This window comes from Hyperolius riggenbachi, chromosome 3, assembly GCF_040937935.1.
Source record: "Hyperolius riggenbachi isolate aHypRig1 chromosome 3, aHypRig1.pri, whole genome shotgun sequence".
NCBI classification, from domain to species: domain Eukaryota; kingdom Metazoa; phylum Chordata; class Amphibia; order Anura; family Hyperoliidae; genus Hyperolius; species Hyperolius riggenbachi.
The window spans coordinates 428,822,113-428,829,948 of NC_090648.1; the positions used below are offsets into that span (position 1 = coordinate 428,822,113).

General features: G+C 49.2%; 1 long non-coding RNA gene across 1 annotated transcript in view; it reads right to left on the reverse strand.

The window, feature by feature from the left end:
• The window catches only part of LOC137564157 (uncharacterized), a 40,337-nt gene extending 36,031 nt beyond the window's left edge, over nucleotides 1-4,306 (reverse strand). The window contains exon 1 of the long non-coding RNA XR_011030537.1: nucleotides 4,159-4,306. This is a non-coding gene — a long non-coding RNA (uncharacterized lncRNA). The remainder of the gene's footprint in view (nucleotides 1-4,158) is intronic.
• Nucleotides 4,307-7,836: the final 3,530 nt, after the last annotated feature.

Sequence of the window (7,836 nt, forward strand, 5' to 3'; positions counted from 1 at the left end):
TGGCACTTGTATCCAGCAGCCAGGAGGCTGAACTGTGCGACAAATGAGAACTTCAGCCGCCTGTGAAAAACAGGCCTAATAAGGGTGCATACACACATCCAATTTCACCAAACTCGCCAGCTTCCATCCCCCTCCCTCAGGGGCGTAACTAAGAGCCCCCGGGCCCCCCTGCAGAAATTGTGAGCGGGCCCCCCTCCCCCCAGGGCCCGCTCGTGGCTGTTTTGGGGGGCTGGAGGGGTCGCACCATGAGGGGAAAGCTATGGCCACATTCGCCTCCCTCACCTCGGGCTTTCCCCTCTGTGCTCCCCTCCAGCTTCTAGCTATACAAGTGCAGCGAGCAGAGCGGCAGGCAGCGGCAGGCAAACATACCTTCCGTGCGTCCGGACGCTTCTCACTCTAGTGACTAACACGACTTCCTGTTTTATACAGGAAGTCACGTCAGTCACTAGAGCGAGAAGTGTCCGCACTGGAACGCACGGAAGGTATGTTTGCCTGCCGCTGCACTTGTATAGCTAGAAGCTGGAGGGGAGTACAGAGGGGAAAGCCCGAGGTGAGGGAGGGGGGGGGGACCTTCCCCCCTCCCCGCCAAGTGTGGCCATAGCTTTCCCCTCATGGTGTGACCCCTCCAGCCCCCAAAACGGCACGAGCGGGCCCCGGGGGGGGGCTGCATCCCCTATTGTTACGCCCATGCCCTCCCTGTTTCTCATCTTCTCTTGGGCTCTGGTATTCTTTAAACAGAATATCCCCAGCCAGAGGCGTCCCAGCCACCAGGCAAGGACAAACGGTGGCCTGGAGCGCCGGGTGGGGGAGGGGCACTGCCGCGGGTGGGGGACGAGGGGAAGTGCCCACCTTCCCCCGTCAGACTGTGCGACCCCTGCGGTGAACTGGCTGCGGCGTCTACTAGACTCCGCACCAGTTCATCCCCAAAGCCCGCAGCTCACTGTTACAGCATGCATAGTCTTCCAGCAGGCAGAGCAGGGCTACAGGAAGATGGCGTCTGAAGCCCTGTACTGGAGACTATTTGTGTCTCCAGTACAGGGCTTCGGACGCCATCTTCTTGTAGCCCTGCTCTGCCCATCAGCGCGGAACTTTCGGAGGCTGGCTGCGCTGCAGCAGGAAGATTGTCGGGGGTGCTTCGCCCAGGGAGAGGAGTCTTCTACAGGTGAGTAAATGCTTTTCTTTTTACAGGCAATTATACATTTTTTAGTGAAACGCTGCCCGCATTAGGATAATTTTCTGGTGAACCATGGCCACATACGAATAATTTCTGGTGAACGCTGGCCACAGAACATTATTTTCTGGTGAACCCTGGCCACATTACGAATATTTTATGGTGAACCCTGGCCACATTACGATTATTTTCTGGTAAACGCTGGCCACATTACGATTATTTTCTGGTGAACGCTGGCCACATTACGATTATTTTCTGGTGAATGCTGACCACATTACCATTATTTTCTGGTGAACGCTGACCACATTACGATTATTTTCTGGTGAACGCTGACCACATTACGATTATTTTCTGGTGAACGCTGACCACATTACGATTATTTTCTGGTGAACGCTGACCACGGACGATTATTTTCTGGTGAACGCTGGCCACGGACGATTATTTTCTGGTGAACGCTGGCCGCAGAACATTATTTTCTGATGAACGCTGGCCGCATTACGATAATTTTCTGGTGAACGCTGACCTCATTACGATTATTTTCTGGTGAACGCTGGGCACAGACGATTATTTTCTGGTGAACGCTGGCCACGGATGAATATTTTCTGGTGAACGCTGGCCACGGACAATTATTTTCTGGTGAACGCTGGCCACGGACAATTATTTTCTGGTGAACGCTGGCCACGGACGATTATTTTATGGTGAACGCTGGCCACGAACGATTATTTTATGGTGAACGCTGGCCGCAGAACATTATTTTCTGATGAACGCTGGCCGCATTACGATAATTTTCTGGTGAACGCTGACCTCATTACGATTATTTTCTGGTGAACGCTGGGCACAGACGATTATTTTCTGGTGAACGCTGGCCACTGGCGAATATTTTCTGGTGAACGCTGGCCACGGACAATTATTTTCTGGTGAACGCTGGCCACGGACGATTATTTTATGGTGAACGCTGGCCACGGACGAATATTTTCTGGTGAACGCTGGCCACGGACAATTATTTTCTGGTGAACGCTGGCCACGGACGATTATTTTATGGTGAACGCTGGCCACGGACGATTATTTTATGGTGAACGCTGGCCGCAGAACATTATTTTCTGATGAACGCTGGCCGCATTACGATAATTTTCTGGTGAACGCTGACCTCATTACGATTATTTTCTGGTGAACGCTGGGCACAGACGATTATTTTCTGGTGAACGCTGGCCACGGACGAATATTTTCTGGTGAACGCTGACCACATTACGATTATTTTCTGGTGAACGCTGACCACGGACGATTATTTTCTGGTGAACGCTGGCCACGGACGATTATTTTCTGGTGAACGCTGGCCGCAGAACATTATTTTCTGATGAACGCTGGCCGCATTACGATAATTTTCTGGTGAACGCTGACCTCATTACGATTATTTTCTGGTGAACGCTGGGCACAGACGATTATTTTCTGGTGAACGCTGGCCACGGACGAATATTTTCTGGTGAACGCTGGCCACGGACAATTATTTTCTGGTGAACGCTGGCCACGGACGATTATTTTATGGTGAACGCTGGCCACGGACGATTATTTTATGGTGAACGCTGGCCGCAGAACATTATTTTCTGATGAACGCTGGCCGCATTACGATAATTTTCTGGTGAACGCTGACCTCATTACGATTATTTTCTGGTGAACGCTGGGCACAGACGATTATTTTCTGGTGAACGCTGGCCACGGACGAATATTTTCTGGTGAACGCTGGCCACGGACAATTATTTTCTGGTGAACGCTGGCCACGGACGATTATTTTATGGTGAACGCTGGCCACGGACGATTATTTTCTGGTGAACGCTGGCCACAGACGATTATTTTCTGGTGAACGCTGACCACGGACGATTATTTTCTGGTGAACGCTGGCCACATTACGATTATTTTCTGGTGAACGCTGGCCACATTACGATTATTTTCTGGTGAACGCTGACCACATTACGATTATTTTCTGGTGAACGCTGACCACATTACGATTATTTTCTGGTGAACGCTGACCACATTACGAATATTTTCTGGTGAACGCTGACCACATTACGATTATTTTCTGGTGAACGCTGACCACGGACGATTATTTTCTGGTGAACGCTGGCCACGGACGATTATTTTCTGGTGAACGCTGGCCGCAGAACATTATTTTCTGATGAACGCTGGCCGCATTACGATAATTTTCTGGTGAACGCTGACCTCATTACGATTATTTTCTGGTGAACGCTGGGCACAGACGATTATTTTCTGGTGAACGCTGGCCACGGACGAATATTTTCTGGTGAACGCTGGCCACGGACAATTATTTTCTGGTGAACGCTGGCCACGGACGATTATTTTATGGTGAACGCTGGCCACGGACGATTATTTTCTGGTGAACGCTGGCCACATTACGATTATTTTATGGTGAAGGCTGCCCACATTACGATTTTTTTTATGGTGAATCATTGTGCCGTTACAATTATTTTATGGTGAATCATTGCTGCGTTATGATTATTTTATGGTGAAAGATTTGGGGGGGAGGGGCGCCACAGGTTTTCTCGCCTGGAGAGACAAGAATGGCTAAAGACGCCCCTGTCCCCAGCATATCACTCCTTGCTAAGAAGAATTGCTGATATCTTATGGCTCAGCAGCTATACAAATGGGATCGGAGGGCTGCTTTGTGGTACAGCTGAACCAGCATTGATAACTGAGGAACAGGGTAAATAAAAGCCCAGTAGAGATGGAGGTGAGCTCAGAGTTAGATAGCCCTCCTATAAGCTGAAGTGGACTGTGTTATCAGTGTAAGGATAGACCAGCAGAATAAGAAGTCCCCAGTAACAGCATAAAAGTATTGTACACCTAATTGCAGAAACAAATAAAAAGCTTTGCTTCCCATTTACACAGACAGGCAATATACTGTATGGCGCTATGCCTAGTATATAGCATCGATTACAGTATACTGTAGTACGCAATGTTATTGTATACATTACATATAGCCAGGAGAGCGCGATGCACAACTCTACGTCACCAGCGCGAGGCATCTACAGCAGCAGCGGGACCGAACAAAGACCTCCGCGTGCACAGCACGCTCGAGCGATTGCCAGCCGGAGGAGGTAGAGGAGTCTCCGCTCTGCACAGCTGAGGAGGAAGAGAGTCCGCTCTCTGGAGGCATCACACTGAGCAGCCAGGATCCAGGAGCCCGTATGTAAGCCGGCAACATTGAGTGCGGAGCTCCCTCTTGTGGCCGGTACTGTAAAATGTCCATTGCACTTGTGTGTGGAGCTCCCCCGTGTGGCCGCTATAGAATGTCTTGATGTAAATAGATGCGGTTAGGAGCCAGTTCTATGGGAGGGCTTCTGGGGTGCCCATTAACAGTACAATTTTTTCAACAGATGCGATCTTTTCATGCAATTTTTACAATTGAATTGTATATTAAAAAAAAGTATGTGGTGAAAATCGATTCTATGGTCGATTGGATCAGAAAATGTAATGGTTCAGAGAGAGAAAATGCCCTAATTAACCTGTTTATAGGAACAATAAATGATTACCTTCCTATTACTTTCGATTGCAACAAAATGCATCAAAAGATTGCGTCAGATGAAAAAAATGTACCGTTAACAGGCCCCTTTAAACTCATCAATGCATGTAAAATATTCAAGTATAAGTTGAAAAACAAATATTTTACAACTAAGTTAACCCCTTCTTGACTGTCCATAGGAGGTGGAAAATGGCCGCATAATTGCGCATGCGTGTTCACAAAAGATGGCCCGAACCGTTCCCGAACCGTTCGCCGGCGAACATCTCACCATCTCTGGGCCCTGTACTACTTCCGGGTCGCTATGACCCGGAGTAGTACGCCTGCGCTGGCCCTGCAGTGCGCGTCCTAGATCTCGCTCCTGTTGCCGGGGACTTTCTGCGTATGTGCGTGACGTCATGAGTGAGGTCACGCTCATGCGCAGAGAGTGCCTGGCAACAGGAGCGCGATCTAGGATGCGCACCTCCGGGCAAGCGCAGGCGTACTACTCCGGGTCATAGCGACCCGGAAGTAGTACAGGGCCCAGAGAGATTCGCCCAGTGAACGGTTCGTGCCATCTCTAGTGTTCACATATACGTGTTGTGTGTCCCCTCCCCTTCCCTGTGGCACCTGCAGGTGTATTGTGATCCTATATCCTGAAAAACAGATCATTTTAAAATGACAGTTTTGCTCTGAAAAGTGCAAAAAAAGAAAAAAAAAAGGTTTTAAAATGTCAGTTTTGCAGAAAGTGGTTAAGTAAAGGGGAAAAAAAAACCTCAGCATAGATGTAGGCTTGAGCATAACTGAAATGTTCTTAAAGAGACACTGAAGCGAGACTAAATCTCGCTTCTTGTCTCATATATAGCAGGCGCATGTGTGCCCCCGCTAAAACGCTGTTATTCCGCGGCTAAACGAGGGTCCCTGACCCCCCCAACCCACCCCCTGCAAAATCTACGACCAACTTGGTCGTAGATTTTGCTGCTGCTGGAGGCAGGGCTAACGGCCGCAGCCCTGCCTCACAGCGCGTCTATCAGACGCGCATCGCCGCCTCTCCCCCGCCCCTCTCAGTGAAGGAAGACTGAGAGGGGCGGGGGAGAGGCGGAGATACGCGTCTGATAGACGCGCATGAGGCACGGCTGCGGCGGTTAGCCCTGCCCCAATGCGGAAGCGCTACCCTGCCGCACGGAGGGGATTTGGAGGGACAGGGACCCTCGTTAAGCCGCGGGATAGCGGCGTTTTAGCAGGGGCACAAGTGCCCCTGCTATGTATGAGGTCTGAAGCGAGATCTATTCTCGCTTCAGACTCTCTTTAAGGCCGGTTCACATTTGGCAATTCACCTCCGCTTGTCCGGCGATCTCGATTCACGGGCAAAATATAGTGATTCTGCGCAATTTGCGTTTGTGATTTCCGAACAATAGAACGAGAATCACAGCGCAATCACTCCATTTGCGATTGATCGATATCGCAAACGCTTCAGTGTGAATGTTTACATAGGGAAACATTAGTAGCAGCACTTAACTGATCGCCGGCGATCAGAAAAGCGCTGAAAAAGCGCCAAGTGTGAACCAGCCCTGACTTGTCTCCATTGGTATCTGATGTCACAGCTGCACCCCAGGCAGGCAGTCAGCCATATTGGCAGATGTTCTCAAGTTTGCGTCATATGCCCGTGGGGGCGGAGCTTAATGGTGGTTAGGGGGCACAGCTTTGAGTGACAGTATGGTGGCGAAGCCAAAGCATGATGTCACAGCTGAACCCCAGCCAGGCAGTCATTCATTTTGGCAGATGTTCACGATTTTGCTTTATATGCTCGTGGGGCGGAGCTTTGTGGTTGTTTGGTGGTGGGGCTTTGAGTGACAGTTTGAGGACAGGCTTCATGCAGGCCTTGGGGGCGTGGCCAACTCATGATGTCACAGCTGCACCCCAGTCAGGAAGTCGCCCATCTTGCAAGATGTCAGCTCTAGCCTCTCTGCAGCTCACTGTGTTTGATCCATGCCTCTCCTTGTAATGGATCTTATCTTTCATCACTGCTGCACCCCAGCCAGGCAGTCAGCCTTCCAGCCATATTGGCAGACATGTGCTCTCTTTGTTTATATGCCCGTGGGGGCGGGGCTTGGCGCGCGATTTGGGGGCGGGGCTTCACGTGGTTGGAAGCGGGGCCAAAGCATGACGTCACAGTTGCACCCCAGCCAGGATGTCGGCTGTCTTGGAAGATGTTAGCTGATGTTATCTCTCTCTCCTCTGCAGCGCTGTGCTTGATCCATGCCTCTCTTCTTGTAATAGATCTTATTCTGCTCAGGTGAGATGAAGGCCTGTTATGTCCTGTTACTGATTTGCTGTGTTTTTGTTGTTTTGAAAACTGACCTGAAGCCCCGCCCCCAATTGCTCTTTAGCTGATTGTAGCAGCACCGCAAGTAACATGTAAATGGCAGTGCTGGTTTTCCACTAGCGCTATTCTCTTTCTCCCAAATAACAATCACCAGCCTGCGTGATTTTCACTGTTATTGTGCTCGAATATTCAAGGGATCCCAAGGAAGTGACCGCAATGTACCGCGATCCTTGCACAGCATGATTGCGCTTGTGATTGTGTTACGTAGTGGTAAAGGGCCCTTTGTCTGCTTTCCCCATTTGCTATGAGACCATCCCATGCTTAAAGGTGCCCACTAACAGTACAATTTTTTCAACAGATGCAATCTTTTCATGCAATTTTTACAATTGAATTGTATATTAAAAAAAAGTATGTGGTGAGAATGGATTCTATGGTCGATTGGATCAGAAAATGTAATGGTTCAGCGAGAGAGAAAATGCCCTAATTAACCTGTTTATAGGAACAATAAATGATTACTTTCCTAGTACTTTCGATTGCAACAAAATGCATCAAAAGATTGCATCTGATGAAAAAAATGTACCGTTAACAGGCCCCTTTAAACTCATCAATGCATGTAAAATATTAAAGTATAAGTTGAAAAACAAATATTTTACAACTAAGTTAACCCCTTCTTGACTGTCCATAGGAGGTGGAAAGTGGCCGCATTATTGCGCATGCGTGTTCACTAAAGATGGCCCAAACGGTTAACGAACCGTTCGCCGGCGAACATCTCACCATCTCTGGGCCCTGTACTACTTCCGGGTCGCTATGACCCGGAGTAGTACGCCT